Below are 21,043 nucleotides of genomic sequence, written 5' to 3'. Positions count from 1 at the left end.
AGTCAGATTTATAATTTGGAAGAAGGAACCAGGCATATTCAACTCAATACTTTTTCTCTCCTATTTGGAGTCAGGCCTCAACCTACTGGCAGAGAGCATGTTTCATGGCCTACCTTTTGCCATGAGGTAATAAGGGCCTACTCCTAGAGAAAGACCTGCTGTTGTCCACTTAATGACCAAGTAAGTAAGGTTCTTAATTTAAAAATAAAGTATTACCATTTCCACTTGATCTTATCCCTGAGATTTTTTTTTCCTCGAAGCATTCTTGTTATTAATAAAGGTAACATTTTACTCTAACTGCCTGAATCCTATGTTCATCTCACACTTGTTTCCAAACTTGCATGGATAAGAGAAGAGTGTTAGTTATTGACCTTTTAAAACATCAAGATAGACATGCCTCTGCCATTAACTAGTAGGATGACATATGGGAATTTTGTTTAACCTCTGAGCTTTCGTTTTTGTTTTTTTAATCTTTAAAATAAGTTGCTTAGACTAAGAAATAATTTTCAAACTCCCTGGCTGCTCAAATATTTTGTTATTCTATGATTGTTTATAGTAAAACCCACCCAGCGCCGTTGAGTCGATTCCGACTCACAGAGACCCTATAGGACAGAGTAGAACTGCCCCGTAGAGTTTCCACGGAGCACCTGTAGAAACTAAATAAAAAAATGGATTGAAATTATTTTTTATTATTGAGAATTTAGAAAGTTGTCAGCTTCAAAACTTGTTATTGATAATGCAATGCAAATATTTAGGACTGTGGTCAAATTGGGAAAATATCAAATGTATTTGGCTTATGAACTGTGACAGACATACATGTTTTTGTTGTGCTGCTATTGGGTTGTGCGCTAGAAACAGAAGAATTCTGATAAATTTTATTTAGTAGGATTTTCATCAATTTTTTAAAAGAATTGTGCATTTACAATTGTATTCACTATATTATTAGATATATTCCTAAAGGAAAAAAAAATTCCCTTTTGATAAGACATTAATGACAACCAAATCCTCCCTTTCCAGTTTTACATGTATTAGACAAATTTCCCACAAACTAGCTTCTGGCTCTGTCCATTTCAAACTTTGTTTCTCCTCTATCATTCACACACTTCCAACTGCAATTGGAAGTATGTGAAACTGACCTTTCCACGAAGAGGCAAGGATAAATATATAAGACAAAAGGTCTATGGAGCTTAAATTTATTAGATGAATATAGATAATTTTACCCCTAAATGATACTCATGTGACATACACAAATTGTGATATGACTTCTGGTCCTGATATTTCTACGATTATACTAGGTAATTGAAATAATCCTAGAAGCCGTTTCTATTGAAGGGTATCTAGAAATAACTACACACAGAAGTGACTATGAAACCACATAAATACATATTTCTAAACCCAAACTAAATGTACCCACAAATCGAGTAATCCGTAGTTAAATATTAAATATGCTCAGGACTACCACAACCCCATGCAACGCAAGGGTAAAATGTGACAGAGTGGGAAAGAAAGTATAAAGAGACAGAGATCTTAATTGATTTTGGTTAAAATGTTTTAGTTTTGCAAGTTTTTAAAAAATATATAACTGGAGGTTCTGCTTCCTCTTAGGATATAGGAAGTTGCAAGAGGGGATTGTTCCCACAGTAACAACAAGAAAAATCTGGGCAATCTACAAAATCACAAAACTTTTCTTGAGCCTATCAGAGAGTTGAGGTTCAAAGTTCTGACTCATGCTAACCCCATGTGTATCAGAGTAGAACTGTGCCCCATAGGGTTTTCAGTGACTAAATTTTTCTGAAGCAGATCACTAAGTCTTTCTTCTGAGGCACCTCTCGGTGGACTTGACCTCCAGTCTTTTGGTTAAAAGCTGAGAGCTTAACCATTTGCACCACTGCGGGACTCCTGTAAGGCAACCCAAAACCCCAAAACCAAACCCCTCACCATCGAGTCAATTTTGACTCATGGCAACCCTATAGGGCAGAGTAGAACTGCCCCACAGGGTTTACAAGGAAAGGCTGGTAGATTCCAACTGTTGACCTTTTGGCGAGCAGTCAAATGCTTAACCACTGTGCCACCAGGGCTCTAGCTAGGTGGACTGAATTCCAAAAGGTGACAAGTCTCCTCTATGAGAGATAGTTTGCGGATAACTTGTGGCTAAGAATCATCATGGATCCAATTCCCACTCATGTGGCACACTATCTCTCTGACCCTAGCCACTCAGAGTCAGGCCGGATCTCACAGACTAAAAGGACACTGTCCTTTAGGCTCCAAATATGAAGACAGCAGTCACAAGTTTGGGAGTCCACCTGATGCCCGAACTTTCACCTGTTGGCTCTCCCTACTCCTTTGGGTTTGGTAATTTGCGGGAGTGGCTCACATAATTCATGAAAAATACTGTATTTATAATAATAGATTTATTACCACCAAAGGATACAAATCAGGATCATCATAAAGGAAGAAATGCACGGACAAGGTCTGGGAGCGTTCCCAACACAGGGCTTCCCTGTCTCAGAGAGGGCACGTCACCCTCCCTTCTCCAATTGAGAAAGTCCCTGAGCCTTTGTGTTCAGGGATTGTATTGGCTATCCCTGAACAATAGTTGATCTTGGCCTCCCAGGTGAGTCTTTTCTGGTCTGGTCAGCCCTCGCTAGTCAGCACAAATTTTCAGGTGTGGCCTGGAAGTCTGAGGCCAAAGGACTCCAATTACTACAAGGGTTATTTCTCAGGAACCAAAGACAAAGGTTACTTGCCTTTGGGTAAAGCTACATTCTTCACTCCACAGGTAGACGCATGAATTGTTTCACTTTTGACAGAGCATTAAAAGAAGAGGCAGTCACCGTAACAGAGAGTAAGAAGAAAAGGCGCTGGAAACAAATTTTCAACAGCAGAGTGCAGACTAACCTAATGGTTTAGAACAAGTGTTAGCAAACTAGAGTCCATGAGCCAATACAGCCTGCTCCTAGTTTGGACATATTTAAATCTTTGGGAAAGCACTTAAAAGAATATTTTGTAACACATAAAAACTCTATGAAATTAAAATTTCAGTGTCTCTAAATAAATTTTATTGAAATATCGCCAATAAAAACACACATTTACACACTCATTTACATACTCACTTGTCTATGGATGCTTTTGTGCTACAATAGCAGAGCTGAGCAGTTGCAACAAAGATTATATGGCCTGCAAAGCCTAAAATATTTACTGTCTGACCTCTTTGCAGAAAAGGTTTTTTGACGCCTGTTTTATAGCCCTGTGAGTCCAAGACAAGAGGAATTGCGCTTACTCACCAGCTGTTTTCCACAAGCCCCAACTGTGTGCTCATGAGAAAGACTGTGGTAGAGTAGGAGAAATGAGAAAGCCTCCTTGGTGATGCACAGACAAGAATCCCCTCCCTATTCTCTAGAACCTTCTCTCTTATAAAGCAATAGCTGCAAGCCACTGGGGGAGTGACCAAGGAAACCCTTCCAAGCCCTGGGCCAGGGAAAGATTTAATGCCTCTGGGGAAAGGTAGAATTCTCCTGTCCCTGTTCTCTGGTCCCCATTGAAGGAGAGGTAGAAGCAAAAACATCTGCCACTGTGGAAGGTTAGGAAACGCTCTCATGCCTAGGATCCTGAGCTATACAAAGCAGGGATCTGCTACCACTGGGCAAGGAACAGAAAAACTGCTCCTGCATAATACCCCTCAGCTAAAGAAAGAGTGTTAGTCTGGTATAGGGGGCAGGGACAGGAATGCTGGGAAAGTCTTATTCCTGATGTCAAGACACACAGATCCTGTCTAAGACTGAGAATGGACTAGAGCCGTAGAGAAACACACCTGCCCCAACCCAGAACCTTGTACTAACAAATAATAGCAATCTATAGCTTTTTTTTTTTTATATATAGCTTAGGGAGAGACAATATACAAAAAGACAGCTTCTGTGGTACAGGTACCTGGACCCTGCTGAAAGGTGACAGGAATACTGAGGGGGTGGGGGGAGATTCTCCAGTAATACAGGCCACACATTACACACAAAGTGGCAGCTGACCACTACTGGAGGAATATGAAGCCTGTGGTAAACTATTTACATAACTAAATAGACAGCAAAACACAAACCCAGCTCAAGTATTGAGTAGATTGACTCAGCTCTCTACACTAACTGTCTTTCAGAAAAACAAAGCATGGCCTTTTCAGGCATATATACTATTTACCTCAGTGATTAAGTGCTATGGCTGGTAACCATAAATGTTGGTAGTTCGAATCTGTCAGGCACTCCTTGGAAACTCTGTGGGGCAGTTCTACTCTGTCCTATAGGGTCACTATGAGTTGGAATTGACCCGACAGCAACAGGTTTGGTTTTTTTGGTTTTCTACCTCTTTTATTTTGAACACATAATGTTGTTAGGTGCCGTCGAGTCAGTTCTGACTCATAATGACCCTGTGTACAACAAACAGAAGGAAACACTACCCAGTCCTGCGCCATCCTCACAATCCTTGTTATGCTTGAAACTTTTGTTGCAGCCACTGTATCAATCCTTCTCATTGAGGGTCTTCCTATTTTTCACTGACTCTCTACTTCATCAAGCATAATGTTCTTCTCTTGGAACTGATCACTTCTGATAACATGTCCAAAGTATGTGAGACATAGTCTTGCCATCCTCCCTTCTAAGGAGCACTCCAGTTGTACTTCTTCCAAAACAAATTTGTTCCTTCTTTTGGCTGTTCTTGGCATGAATATGAATATTGAATAATATTCTTCTCCAACACCACAATTCAAAGGTGTCAACACTTCTTCAGTCTTCCTTATTCATTGTTCAGCTTTCACATCCAAAAGAGGTGATTGAAAACTCCATGGCTTGGGTCCGGGGCACCTTAGTCTTCAAGGTGACATCTTTGCTTTTTAACACTTTAAAGAGGTCTTTTACAACAGATTTGCCCAGTGCAATGCATCCTTTGATTTCTTGACTGCTGCTTCCACGAGGGTTGATTGTGAATCCAAGTGAAATGAAATCTTTGACAATGTCAACCTTTTCTCCATTTATCATGGTTGCTTATTGGTCCAGTTGTGAGGATTTTTGTTTATGTTGAGGTGTAATCCATGCTGAAGGCTGTGGACTTCGATCTTCATCAGTAAGTGCCTCAAGTTCTCTTCACTTTCGGCAAGCAAGATTGTGTCATTTGCATAACACAGGTTGTTAATGAGTCTTCCTCCAACCCTGTTGCCCTGTTCTTCATACACTCCAGCTTCTTGGATTATTTGCTCAGAATACAGATGGAATAAGTATGGTGAAAGGATACAACCTTGATGCACACCTTTCCTGATTTTGAACCATGCAGTATCCCTTGCTCTGTTCAGATGACTGCCTCTTGATCCATGTACAGATTCCTCACGAGCACAATAAAGTGTTCTGAAATTCCCATTCTCAACAATGTCATTCATAATTTGTATGTCCCTAGCAGTCAAATGCCTTAGCATAGTCAATAAAACACAGGTAAACACCTTTCCGGTATTCTCTGCTTTCAGCCAGGATCCATCTGACATCAGAAATGATATCCCTGGTTCCATGTCCTCTTCTGAATCTGGCTTGAATTTCTGTCAGTTCCCTGTTGATATACTGCTATAGCCACTTTTGAATGATCCTCAGCAAAATTTTACTTGTGTGTGATATTAATGATATTGTTCGATAATTTCCACATTCGGTTGGATCACCTGTCCTGGGAAGAGGCATAAATATGGATCTTTTTCTTTTGGTTGGCCAGGTAGCTGTCTTCCAAATTTCTTGGCACAGATGAGTGAGCACTTCCTATGCTGTATCCCTTTGTTGAAACATCTCAATTGGTATTTCATCAGTTCCTGGAGGCTTTGTTTTTGCCAATGCCTTTAGTGCAGCTTGGACTTCTTCCTTCAGTACCATCGGTTCTTGATCATATGCTATCTACTGAAATGGCTGAACATTGACCAGTTCTTTTTGGTATAGTGACTCATTATATTCCTCCTATCTTCTTTTGATGCTTCCTGCATTGTATAACACATGATAGCCAACATATTATAGAAAATTATGAGACATCCCAGGGCTTCAAACCAATTCAGACCGGTTCAGTCACAGCCATCATAAACAAGGGCAGCGTATGTGTTTCATAGCAACCAAATCTATTGCCTACAGGATTTGACCCAAGTAAGAAAACTAACAGCCTCTTTGAACGTGTGTCGTTCTCCACAGTCCTGCCAATAATCCAGTCTCTCAAATCAGGCTCCTGAAACATTCAAAGTGGCATGGTTGGCTGCTATCTTTGAGTGAGGCACTGCTGTGTTTTTCTTACTCAGGTCGAAATCTGGTGGGCAACAGATTTGATTGCTATGCAATGAGTATGCTGCCCTTGTTTACAATAGCCAGGACTGAACTGTTTCTAACTGGTTCAAAACCCAGAGACAAAAACACACCAGAAATAACCTGACTTATTTTCAAGAGAAAAAGCAATCAATAAAAGTAGATGAATAGATGACCTATAGTTAGAACTATGAGACAAAGATTTTCAAATAATTATTATCAGTGTATTAAAAGTCTGGTGAAAAAGATTGGCAAAGGTGCAAGAATGTATCAAAAATTTCAGTAGAGAGATGCAGCTGAAGTAAAATGATATACTAAATAAACAAAGATAAGAATGCAGCAGACTTCTTGTCAGAAACTACACAAACCAGAGGACAATGAAGCATTATCTTTAAAGTACTGAAAAAAAAATTACTGAAAGGCACAAATTTACAAAGCTCTTTCAAGAAGAAATAGATAACCTGAGTAGCCCTATGCCTATTAAATAAATTGAATTCATATTTTAAAAACTTTTCACACAGAAAATTCCAGTATTATATGGCTTAATTAGTGAATTTTACCAAACCAGGGAAGAAATAATACCAATTTTTCACAAAATCTTCCAGAATATAGAAGAAAAAGAAATCCTTTCAAACATATTTAATGAGGCCAGCATTATTTTTCTGGTACCAAAACCACAGGCATTTCAGAGCAGGCAGTCCTTCAGAAGGCCCAAGCAGTTATAATTACTCCCCATTAACCCACCCCCCAGCATCGTTGGGCTTCAGAACAAACCATTGCACTTCCCCTTCTGAAGTCTATTGGTATGTCTAAATAAACAGCAGAGCTAATGAGATACAATTCCAGGATGGTGGCCCCTTGTCTGACAACCTCCCTCCCCCCCATTCGGGTGATCGGGCAGGAAAATTGGAGTTGCACAACCCTTGGAAGATAAAACTGCATGGGGGAAGATACTCAGGGTCTTTTGTCCATGGTATAAAGAGAGGGGGCGTGTGTGGAAGTTTTCCATCCTTCCCAGACAGCTCTTGAGCTAGGGAGGACTGCTTGTGATGAAACTTTTCCTATTCTACGCTGTCTGTTATCTGTAAGTAATTAAAACAAACAGCTTTCACTATTGCATCACCATGTACATTTCTCATGTGCACAACTTGATCAAGATAAATGGACATAATTCCCATGGAGTGGTTATACTATTGGGTGGAATTGTCATCCCAGTACTCTGGTGGCTAATTGGGATCTGGAGACAGGCTTTAAGGTAACCTGCATGTGCAATGCAACATTATAAATAAAATTACAGACAAATATCTCTCATATACATGGAAAAAAAAAAATCCAATGGAATATTAGCAAATCAAGTATATATATATGTATATATATATATGTAGGATTCATCCTAAAAATGTAAAATTGATTCAACTAAAAAAAGTCAATCAATATCATTTACCACATCAACATACCAAAAAGAAAAAAACATATTTTTGTTTCCAAAGATCCAGAAAAATATTTGATTGAATTGAAAATCCACCCACAATAATCTCTGAGAACTAGTAGTACAATCAAACTTCCTCAGCCTGAAAAAGGGAATCTAAAAAATACCTGCAGTTAACTTCAAACTAACTCATAAAAAAAAGGAATGTTTTCCCTCTAAGATAGGAAACAAGACAAGGGTGTCTACAAAGGCATACAGGTTGGAGAGAAAGAATAATTTTCTTTATATAAAAATGACATGATTATGGAGAAAAGCCCACATAATTTATATTTAAAAAAAAAGTATTAGAACAAATAAGTGAGTTTAGCAAAATCAGGTCACAAGGCCAATATACAAAAATCAATTACATTTCTATATACTAGCCATGAAGAATTAGTATTTGAAATAAAAAAATACCATTTACATTAGCATGAAAAAACATGAAAGATATACAGCTAAATTTGACAAACTATGAGCAAGGCCTATACACTGAAGGCAGAAAACACTGCAGAGGAAAATGAAAGACCTAAATAAGTGAAGAGGTATGCTCTATTCCTGAATCAGGAAAGTCAAAATTGTTAAGATATCAAATATCTCCAAATAGATTTATAGATTAAACACAATCAAAATAAAAATTTAAACAGATTTTGTGGAAGAAATGGACAGGTTTATCCTAAAATTTACATGGAAATTCCCTTGGATTGAATTGTGTCCCCCAAAAATGTGTGTATCAATTTGGCTGGGCCATGATTCTCAGTATTGTATGATTGTCCATTTTGTCATCTGATGTGATTTTTCTATGCATAGTAAATCCTGTCTCTATGATGTTAATGAGGGGAATCCGCGGCAGTTGTGTTGATGAGGCAGGACTCAGTCTACAGGATTGGATTGTGTCTTGAGCTGTTTCTTTTGGGATATAAAAAAGAGAAGTGAGCAGAGAGACAGGGAGACCTCATACAACCAAGAAAGCAGTGCTGGGAGCAGAGTGCGTCCTTTGGATCCGGGGTTCCTGTGTGGAGAAGTTCCTAGTCCAAGGGAATATTAATGAGAAGGACCTTTCTCCAGAGCCAATAGAAGGAGAAAGGCTTCCCCTGGAGCTGACACCCTGAATTTCAACTTTCAGCCTACTTTACTGTGAGGAAATAAATTTCTCTTTGTTAAAGCCATTCATTTGTGGTATTTCTGTTACAGCAGCACTAGATAACTAAGACAGAAATCAATAGCCAAAACAACTTTGAAAAAGAAGAACAATGTTGGAGAAACCATGGTGCCTGATATGAAGGTTCACTATAAAGCTACAGTAAGATATTTGAGTAAGAATAGATGTGTATCAATTGAAGATAATGAAGAGTCCAGGTTCACTAAATCAGATTCTACATTTTAAGAAGATTCTTATTTAATTCCTATGTATGTTCACTTTTGAGAAACACTAGGTTAGAATAAGATACATCAGTGGCGTTAATCTGTAATAGAAATTATTTCGTCTTAACTCACAACTCTTAAAATGACCCCATCATCTTTTAATTGCTCAAGCCCCAAATTTAGGCCTTATCCTTGATTCTTCTCTTTTCCTTATCCCTTCCTCCAAGATGCAATCCATCAACACGTCCTGTTGGCTCATACCTTCAAAACACATCCCAGTCCATCTATGTCCGTCTCCCACTGACCCCCTATTCCAAGTCATCACTTTCTCTCCTCTACGCTAGATTACTGTGGCCTCTGAATTGATTTCTTTGCTTCCAGTTCTCCTACTACAGACAATTTATAAAATAATCAGAGAGATCTTGATAGAGCTTATGTTCCAGTAGGGAAAGCAGAAAATAAACACATAATAAATCAAAACAATAATTATTAATTGTGCTATACACTATGGAGGAAAGTAACATAGTGGTGTGATAAAGAGGAGACCACGAGTCTCCTGAATATAGGGAGATCAGGGATAGCTCTGCATAGAGGGAGCATCTGAGCTGGGATCTGAGGTTTGTGGTTGAGCCAGGTATGAGAAGAACTGGGAAAAGAGCGGTGTTGGCAGAGGAAACCCATGGCCCTAATTCAAGGACTGAATTTTTGGGTTATGGAGAAAATAAATCAATCCAGCTATTTCTACCCTGTTTTTTTTTTTTTTTTTTTTTAGGAGGTGAGACTTTACAATCAGATCTATCATCTTTAGGTTTCTATTAAAAAGTCACTCCTCTAGTATTTGAACCTGACATTTAGACTAGGTTGGAAAGAAAACATACTAATTGCTGGGAGGTCAGAATTGCAGCTTTATTTCCAGTCCAAAGCTAACACTCCTCACTGAAACAGGTTAACTCAAAAGCTGGAAGGGTGAGTTGTTGGATGTCTCATTCACTATTGAGTGGTCATATGAGGGCTCCACTGATGGTGATTTAAAACCATTGCCCAATTCCACTGTGAAGCAAAATGCCTCAAAATTTCCTAAAGCTCTTCACTGACTGATTTACGCGGAGATTCTTAATCTAGGTCTTTCCAAATCAACTGAAAAATATTTGACCTCCCATGTCGACAAAGTCTTCTTATGGGCTGCCCATCAAAGCTTTCTACTGTTTGGCAACAGCATGGGCGATTATAGTCAATAAGTATGCTTCAAGGCAGGAATGGGGTATATGGAACATTGAAATCCTTCCACATTTATTCAGCCACACCCCATTTTCATGATCTCCGAGCAGAGAGGTGAACAGGGAGAACTAATAAACAGGATCGTAGGTATGATTTGTGCTTGATTCACTCTTTCCCAGCTCAGAGAGCGTAATTAATGCAGACCTTAGAGCACTACACCCAAGCATCTTGCGGCATTCAGGCCCAAGGAATCGTTCTGTCTCATGACAAGCCTTTAAGGCGTTGAAGTATACACCTGATTTGTCCAGACCCTCCATGTAATGCCCTAATGTTACTTTATAGCAATCATTTGACCACAAATCATATTTTTTTAAATTATCTTAAATCTTTTTACAGTGCATAGAATTTCGCTGTTTGTTAAAAAGAAAAATACAAAAACGATACACGTTACGTTCTGACGTAGACGGATAAGTTGTATTCTTGTTTAATAGATTCTATATGTAATACTCCTTTGGGATAGGATAACAATGGTTGGTTTCCTCAAGTAATATACAAGAAATATTAAAATTTAGCTTTTTTTCACTCCATTCTGTGCTGATTGTATTTACATAAATGCAAAATAGAACAGGACTGTATTGCTTATCTATTTAGTTCTCTGCGGTTTCGTTTATCTTGTGATTTAATTTGCACTTAACTGGACAAAATTGGAAGAGACTTTTTTATATATCTAAAAAGCCACCTGACTGTAACTATCATAATAATGATGGCAGTGGTGGTTCAGTGGTACCCTGTTCGATTCCCGGCCAGTGCACTTTATGCGCAGCCACCGCCCATCTGTCAGGGGAGGCTTGTGCATTGCTATGATGCTGAACAGGTTTCAGTGGAGCTTCCAGGTTAAAATGGACTAGGAAGAAAGGCCTGGTGATCTACTTTTGAAAACTAAAAAAAAAAAACTAGCCTATGAAAATCTTATGGATCACAGCGTCACCAACCAATCATGGGAAGGCATAGGGCTGGGCAGCATTTCATTCCATTGTGCACGGGGTTGCCATGAGTCGGGGCCTGACTTGGAGGCAGCCTCAACAACATAACCACAACAGCAAAGAAAGAATCTTACATTTTCCATCATGTGATATGTAAAAATATCTATTTACACGTGCACATAAGCTTTTAAAATATGAGTACATATGTTAAAATAATATATTTATTTCAACTCAGCTTGTTTTTAATGAATTGTAATTTTTCTATTCATATGAAAACCGTTAAGAATCATTTAAGCAATGTTTAGCAAGGCAGGTTACCATAAAACTACTACTGTGGAATAAGTGACTATTATTTAGTTGAAAATCCACTTGTAAATGTCTTCAACAAACCTGTGTATTCTTCCTGGTTTTCTCCAAGGACCCATTTTAAGATCATTTTCTGTTTTGGGTTTGTACTAATAATTTTTTTTAACAAATAATTCCAAGTTTACTTAATACAGATGGTATTTGTCTATAGCCAAAAACACTTTCCAAAATGCACCCTAGCTTAATAAACTAGCTTAAAAAGCATCTTTGGTGAAAATAAACAGTCAAGACAGAGATTAACAAGAATCGAAACCCCTATGAGCATCAAAACTGGCTGTTTTCACTTCACTAGTCCTAGGTTTTTTTTAAAAAAGTTAATCTAGAACACAAATGTACAAGAAACAGAAAATTTATTGCATGATTATATACATGATTTAATGGGACATGGTAACCTGAATTGCTGCCTTCTGTCTTATTTTAAAACAGGATCTTGAACTTCTTGCTAAACTGTGCCGGAGAGAAATGATCACTTGTTTAACATAATTTTTTTTTTAAGTGACCTAAGTGACCAAGCATGCGATAGGTTAAACTGAAATGCTGGACTGTGGTTTGAACAGACAGAAAAATTATTTTTTCTGAATTCTGTACAATTTGACTTTGGATTTTACATCAGCAAAAATTAAAAAAAAAAAGTGCAACAAACTATCTGGAAAAAGCCTACTACTTACCAGGCAAGGCACTGATCTAGATATTGGTGATAAAATAATGAACAAAAACATGTTCTGTCACCATTGATTATAATATGAAAATAATTGAAAAACAGTTTAGTTCTCACTCATGTTTTATGAATTATATGACTGGTGAACTGCCCTTATAAAAAGACAGTTACTAGAATTCATGAAAAAGTACAAATTCCATTTCAGAAACAATGGGATAAAGAAGAAGGGTTAGGGTGTTCTGAACATGTACTGCCACCCAATGGAAAAGTGCCCAAATGGCACCAGATTTTAGGTTTGGAAACCACACATTCATTTGGGGAAATAATACAATTCACCATGGTACTTTTTCCAGATTAAACTGGCTCACTCCAGGAGAGGAAAAAGCTCAGTTAAAAACGTTTTCTCCTCTAGCTCCCCCCACCTCCTCCAATTAAAAAAAAAAAGCCTCATTCAAAGTCTGACTTAAGGTTATTGTAGTGAAATAGCCTGTAAATAACAAGAGTGACATCAAGTAACAGTAACCAGCTCATAAAAACAGCACCAATAGTTGAATCTAACTTTTCCATATTATGTAGAAGTTGTAACAAGAGGAATTGAGGTTAGAAAAAGCATTGGGGGGGACCGCTGAGCATCTTCTTGTTCTGCAATCTGTAAATTTCCGTCTGATTCTTATTTATCAAGGGAAGTTTATATGGGGCCCTGACTGCTTGACAGGAGGAATGGACTAGAATGTTCATCAGTGTTCCTTCCACCCTCCTCTTATAAAAATGAGCATTTAAAGGGAGAAAAATGTAACTCGCCTCAAAAGTTCTTAAAATCACTTGTATGTTAGGTACCTACCAAAAGATGCTTAAGTGGACCAGGGGTTTTCACTTTTTTTCCTTGATAGAGAGACCAGGATATTGTGCCATGGCAAGTTTTTAAAGAAGAATGGGCCCTCATGTCAAAAGCTTGCTGTGTTTAGAAAATTCATAATTCAGGAAAAATTAATTTCCAGTTCCATGAGAATGAAGCTACAGAGTTTCTTTACATCCAAAACGCCTTTTTTATTTCTCACTTAGGCAAAAGTAACAGAGGGGTCGGAGCATTGGATGGGTCCCCAGCAGGCTGAAATCAGAGCTCTTTTCTTTAACTTTAGCTGTTAAAAATGTCTGAGTTTAGTACTATTCTCCAGGGCATGCTGACAAATTCTCCAAGGCATCAATGGCCTTCTTGAATTTATCTTTCGATTACTTTAACACCCAAGTCTCCAAGTGAACAATTAACCTAATAGTGGGTCATATGACCATTCAAATTTACTATGAAATGTGATGAGAGATCAAATTGGCTTAACAAAAAACAAAAATGTTAAGTTTCTTACAGAGATTTCCTGAATAAATTATTGAAGTCATGCTTTGAATAGGCTTTGCAGAACTTTTTTTATTTTTTTTTTACTGAAGTACCAGAAGAGGTATACATTATTGTCATTCAACTGCTCTACTGTGGATATAAATATAGGTAAAAAGACAGAATCTCTGCCCAGGCAGGGAGAAGCACTGCTACGGCTTGGCCTAAGGCAGAAATATGAATCCCACTTGCTGCCTGCGGGACATTGTATCAGTTGATTACCAAATGAACTAGTACAGTGTTTCTATAATCAGAAACTATACTGTGCCATTTGAAAAGTAACTAATAAATTTTTTTTTTTTTTTAAATTGTGCCAAGGACAGGAGATGTCAGCTAAAACAAAGTTTAGGTGATCAAACTAAATTGCAGTGCTTGAATAATGGTAAAGTACTAAAAAGTTGTATGTTTATAAGATGCATGGTGACACTCTAATGACAAATTAAACACAAGGGAATACAATTATTCTCCTGGGTCCTCATTAATAATTTGTCTAAAAGGAGGTTGCTAGAAACCTACAAGGGGAATCTAGACTCCCAGCAAGATAAAGGTTCTTAGGCATCATTTGCAATTCACTGAGATTGAGAATCACTGGAATAGCCATGTAAATCTTGACCCTGCTTTTGACTTGTCCAGGTCACAGCAAAATTCGTCTTACCCCTATTTACCAAAACCAAAAACCCAAACCCTTTGCCGTTGAGTCAATTCCGACTCATAGCGACCTTATAGGACAGAGTAGAACTGCCCCATAGGGTTTCCAAGGAGCAGCTGGCAGATTCAAACTTCTGATTTTTTGGTTAGCAGCTGAGCTCTTAGCCACTATGCCACCGGGCTCCCCTATTTGTCTTACTATTGGCCAGCTTCTCCAAGTGCGGAAGTCACTCCCATCTCTCTCTTAATTCTTACAAGCTCTTCAGGGCACAGTTAGCAAATTCACTTCTATGTTAATGGTTCTCAAGTGATCTTGAAATGGAAACCCTTCTAAGAATGTCCAATTAACTCCCAGAGGGTGATTTACGAATAGGAAGTCACTGGGTTTCAACTGTGTGGGGCCTACTCTGTAGAGCAGAAGGTGAATTAAGTAACAAATATCTACATAGACTTCATATTTTGGATCTTTGTTTACAGGCCTAGGTTAACTTCACATTGTCTAATTTCATTGCATTATCTCTAACTTTGTCATCCATCATTAAGAACATCAATCGTACACCCGCTGTTTGTGGAATCCTCTGTCTTCCAACTTTCTAACCCCTTTTAAGGGAGATATTTTGTTTTCTTTTGACAAAATTTATATCTGTTCCTCTCCCTTCCAATGGGCTGAGAAAACAAAGTGTTCTTTGGGGGAGAAATATTTAATACGAAAAGATGGTATTCTGTGACCTAATCTGGGCTTTCTAATTTGAATAAAACCTGATTATTTTGAAGGATTAAAACAATGACTATTGGATTGATTCATCTACAATAAATCAGTGCCTTTTGAATTTTTTTTTTTTTTTTGAATGGGCAAAAAACACAACTAGCTAATGAAAGAGCAGCAGTGGTTCAAAAACCTCTTGATATTTCATACATACTATTTGTACCAATGTAAACAGACATTTGAATATCTGAAGTTTTTTCAGAGTCACCCTCACCCTCCACTCCCCACAGACCAACTCATAGAAATCACCTGGTCCTTTCTTTTGATTCTGAAGCTTTTTCTGTATCTTTAAGGCTGTGCTGATGTTTCTTGTTTGTCTGTTCCTTCCCATGGTCATTGCCCAATGACACCAGGTCCAGCCAACTTCCATCTGCAAGGATCTAAGTTTGCCCACAGCTGTCTCCCAACTGTCCCTGATTCTGTTCTCAGTTGTGTTCTCAGTGTCCTCAGCTGCAGCTTGTCCCTGGAACTATTCCCAGTTTTAGGAACTAGCCAGAAGAAACCGACCCACAAGATGGGAGGAATAGAACAGAGATTTTCTTGGCTCTTTCTATCTCTTTGAGGGCCGTCAGCATAGGCAGAAAGAGCATGTCAGTCTCCAGCAACGCTCTGTCATCATTCAGCCCTTGAGTCTTCGCAACAACTACAAGAGGTAGATAAAAATTTTATAGATAAGGAAACTGAGGTTTTTAGAAATAAAATCACATGTCACAATGGCACAGCTAGTGAAAGTCAGAGCTAGGAGATGAACCAGGTGGGCCCGACTCCAGGGATCATGCTCTCAATGTAGTGATACGGGCCTTGCCTCACATATACCCCAAAGTATAAATAATAGCTATCACATTCAAGTTTACCAGCTAAGATGAAAGAAATGCAAAGTAAAAGGCCCAACCAATTATATTTTATTTAGTACATTTGGAGTTTAGTGCCTCTTGAATTTAATGTATGAATGCAAGTGCTTGGCTGTTAACAGAAAGATTGGTAGTTCAAGCCCACTCAGCAGCTCCGTGGGAGAAAGACCTGGCAATCTGCTTCCATAAAGATTATAACCAAGAAAACCCTATAAGGCAGTTTTACTCTGTCACATGGGTTCACCATTAGTCAAAATAGACTCGATGGCACCTAAGAACAACAACGAGAATAGTTTTTGAGTAGTTAGTATATGCCAGGCACTAGTCTAAGTGTTTAAGTCAGGTACCTGGGTTGCACAAATGGCTTGAGCTTGGCTACTAACCTTTTGACTGTGTGGATCATAAGAAATTGTGGATAATATTTTGAAGAATGGAAATTCTAAGACACTTAATTGTGCCCATAAGGAACATGTACATAGATCAAACAGAACAAGAGGATGTTCCATGGTTTAAAGTCAAAAAATGTGTACATCAGGATTGTGTCCTTTCACCATACCTGTTCAGTCTGCATGCTGAGCGAATAATCTGAGAAGCTGGACTATATGAAGAAGAACCTGACATCAGGATTGGAAGAAGACTCATTAACAACCTGCGTTATCCAGATGACACAACTTTGCTTGCTGGAAAAGAAGAGGACTTGAAGTAATTACTGGTGAAGATCAAAGACCACAGCCTTCAGTGTGGATTACATCTCAACACAAGGAAAAAAAAAATCCTCACAACTGGATCAATAAGCAACATCATGATAAACGGAGAAAAGATTGAACTTACCAAGGATTTCATTTTATTTGGATCCACGATTAACATCTATGGAAGCAGCAGTCAAGAAATCTAATGACACATTGCCTTTAAAGTGTTGAAAAGCAAAGATGTCACCTTGATGATTAAGGTGGGCCTGAATCAAGCTATGGTGTTTTCAATTGCCTCATATGCATGTAAAAGCTGGACGATGAATAAGGAAGACTGATGAAGAAAATCAACACCTTTGAATTGTGGTGTTGGCAAAGACTATTGAATATACCAAGGACTGCCAAAAGAACAAACAAATCTGTCTTGAAAGTACAGCCAGAATGCTCCATAAAAGCAAGGATGGTGAGATTACATCTCACATACCTTGGACACATTATCAGGAGGGACCAGTCCTTGGAGAAGGACATCATGCTTGGTAAAGTAGAGGGTCAGCGAAAACGAGGAAGACCCTCAATGAGATAGATTGAGACAGTGGCTGCAACAATGGGCTTAAGCATGGCAAGGATTGTGAGGATGGCACAGGACTGGGCAATGTTTTGTTCTATTGTGCAAGGGGTCACTATGAGTCAGAACCATCTGGACAGCACCTAACAACAGCAACAGCAACAAAAATGTGTGTCAACATGGCTAGTCCATGATTTCCAGTATTGTGTGATTGCCCACCATTTTGTCATTTCATGTGATTTTTGTATGTGTTGTAAATCCTACCACTACGATGTCAGTAAGACTGGATTAGCGGCAGTTATGTTAATAAATCAGGACTCAATCTACAAGATTAGATTGTGTCTTAAGTCAATCTCTTTTGAGATGTAAAAGAGAGAAGCAAGCAGAGAGACATGGGAACCTCACAAAACTAAGAAAGTAGAGCCAGGAGCGTGTGTTCTTTGGGGCTGGGGGCCCTGTGTCGAGAAGCTCCGAGACCAGGGAAAGTGATGCTAAGGACCTTCTTCCAGGGCTGACAGAGAGAAAGCCATCCCCTGGAACTGATGCCCTGAGTTTGGACTTTTAGCCTACTAGACTGGAGCCCTTGAGGCATAGTGGTTAAGAGCTTGACTGCTAATGAAAAAGTTGGCAGTTCAAATCCACCAGCCACCCCTTGGAAACCCTATGGGGCAGTTCTACTCTGTCCTGTAGGGTCACAACGAGTTGAAACTGACTAGACAGCACATAGCAACAAAAGACTGTGAGAGAATAAACTTCTGTTTGTTGAAACCATCCTCTTGTGGTATTCGTGTTATAACATCACTAGACGACTAAGACAAGGGGTTCAAATTAGAACGAATCAGTTTGAATCCCTGGTATTTTCTCATTTAAGTCTCACAGCAACCATATGAAAAATTAGGTACTATTCATTGATCTTAGTATTTAAACATTTTGAAAATGGATCCACGGCATGGTTAATAACTTGCCCCAAATCAGGAAGCTGGGAAGAACTGAGGTTTGAACTATGTATCTCTTTATCTTTGTATTTTACCACTTCCTGATATAATTATACCCCTTCTGTTATAAACGCTTTCTATGAGTAGGCATGTATGATATGTTGTTATACATTGTGCATTGAGTTCTCATGTCAACCTTGGGAAGCAGTAGTATTATGTACTTTTTACAGATGAAGAAATCAAGGATAATAGCCTTTCAGTGATATTCTTATAGGAAGGATTCGAACAAGGATTAGAACATAGATCTGATTGATTTCAAAGCTGATGCTAAGGAAAAGAATCTGAAAAATAAACGATGCTCCAAAAATAACTTTTAAAGTGCCTGGATGTGAGATTTCAAAAAAAATTCTTCCATTCCCTGGCAAGTCCATTCATCCTGGATTTCACTGGTGGCCTCCATGTCACTTCTGTTCATGAGTAGCACTATGTGAAGGATGTAGTATTTGAATAATAATAAAAAATATTTATTGGACTGGATTCTGTCATTGGTCATAGTTAAACAGCAATGGCATTAACATTTCATTTTTATCTCGATCCTAGGGATTCGATAATCTGTTCTAATCCTTTGACTCTTAAATGCACATGGGTTGACTGTCATAGGCAGACCATTAAAGTGCCTGTCATCTTCCACCTATTCCATCTTCTCAGAGTCCAAAAAAGTTTCTACTACAAGTGGCTTCCAGTCACCAGAAGCTGTCTAGTAGATCTGGTTAATGCAATTCTCCCGGCTTTTCTGGAAGTGCCATCAGCTTGTTTTGTGGCATTATTAGCGTGGCCTCACATGATTATTGACCTGATGTGCTCTTCTGTAGTCTGTTACAACCTTCTCAGCTACACACTCTGGCTCATATAATATTTGCAAATATGTAAAGTTTTAACCTACAATCTTGGAAGTGGTGAATCCATTTGGGAATGAAAAGTACTGTGATTTCTGTTACTTGCTCTTTTTTTTTTTTTTCCTCCTATCAGGCCAGATTTTGGCTCAAATTCTCTGTTTCATATTATAATTCCCAATTGTATCGGCATTCATATTTCCAAGTTGAATCTCATTTCATGATTTTCTGCCATATTTCTAGCCTCTCTTTTCCATGGTGCATTATATTTTCTACCCTTTCCATTTTTAAACAGCTGCCAATTTAACACATTTGTCATACTAGCAGGGAGTACTGTTTACCCCCCCGCCACCAGACCACAAATAAAGATATTAAATAAACCTGGTTCCACGCCAGTATCTTAGAGGCCTCACCGGACACCTTCCTCTGTCCAGAGATGGCCATTTATCACTGCTCTTGGATATGGTATCCTGGCTTGTTTTCAGCCCATGTGACAGGGTTTCCATACAAATAATTCTACTTCAGGGGAGACTTTTGTGTTGTAATATATTAGCTGTGATATTAAAGGTCGGTCCTATTAAGTCTACTGAATTCCTTCCTTCACACTAATTTTGGTAATTCATTCAAAAGAAGGATTAAGTGTGCCTGGCATTATGTACACTGTATTTTGTTTAAAGTTCTGTTATTCCAGATGTTCAGAATAAGCAGCTGTGGGCACTTTTCAGGAGAAAAGTGAAATATTCCTGGGTGCCCTGTTATGTATATAAACGCTGGAAGAGGTTGATGACTCTGAATAAATATGTGAATCTATATAAGAATATTTTTATATGTGCTTCGTTTGAATGAGCTTATGGTGGTGTGGGAAGCAGAACTATAAAAAAGAAAGAGCACTAAACAGGGAGTAGAGAGACACTGCTTCTTGTCTAGGCTCTGTCTCCATGTAGCTATTTGACTTAAGACAACTGATTTTGTGGAATCTCTGTTTCTTCATATGTACAATCCTGAGATGGATTAAAGTTATTTCTAATGTCCAGTGCAGCATCTTTTCTTTACATTTCTAATTTTTGTATCAGAGCACACAATATTCCTTGTCTAAGACAGACTGGGCCAACTCATGTGCTACGTTTGATTCTTTTTCTTTTTTGCAGCACTGGATAAGAGGATTCTGGCCTCATTTGCACATATGCAGAAAAGAATTTATTCTGGAACCAAACTACAGAGTGGGAAGGAGGGAGAGTTGCCAGTACTGCTATTTGCAGAACAGAGGAGCTGCAACTCATACCCTGAACTGAAAGATTCAACCTTAAGTTTGCTCCTGAGACTAAAATGGAATCACCCTTGCCTTTGCAGAGCTGCTGCCTTAGAGGCTCCCAGTCTTTTAGATCTGGGAGGAAATTTGAAGTTCGACTAGCCAAGTCCCTCATTTTAGGAGATCTAAGTTCTCTTAACTCCCAGTGCAAGGCTCTTTCCTACACACGAGAGAGGGGGAGTCAAGAGTTCATAGCTGAGGGCTGGGCCCACCTTCCAATCCCATTAGGAGCAGGAGCCAGGGCTCTGCCTCACATAGCTGGATAAGCAAGAGGCACAAGGAGAGGTCTCAGAGGCCCGCCACTCCTCTCGGCAGCCGGGAGGAATGATAAGGCCAAGCAGCTCTTTGCCCCACACCCCTCTCCAGAAACACAGCAGAGATTTGTCTCTGGATTTTCTCAAGTCTTTAATTACAATTTACAGGCAAGACCAATAGCCATGGCCTCCCACCCAGAAACTTTTCTTAGCACTTAGAGTTTAGTGAAAATAAAGGTGAAGCAAACACTGAAGGGATATGTTCTTTCAAAGCACCAAAGATTTGCAAAGTTCTTTATTCACAAAAGCATTAAAACCAAAGAAAAAGTATGCACTTGATTTAGCTAAAAGGTTGTCCTTTGAAAGCCAAGCTTCCCAGAGTAAATATG

This window comes from Loxodonta africana, chromosome 2 (assembly GCF_030014295.1).
Source record: "Loxodonta africana isolate mLoxAfr1 chromosome 2, mLoxAfr1.hap2, whole genome shotgun sequence".
NCBI classification, from domain to species: Eukaryota; Metazoa; Chordata; class Mammalia; order Proboscidea; family Elephantidae; genus Loxodonta; species Loxodonta africana.
The sequence above is the reverse complement of the archived record's forward strand: the minus strand, read 5'-3'. Positions refer to the sequence as shown.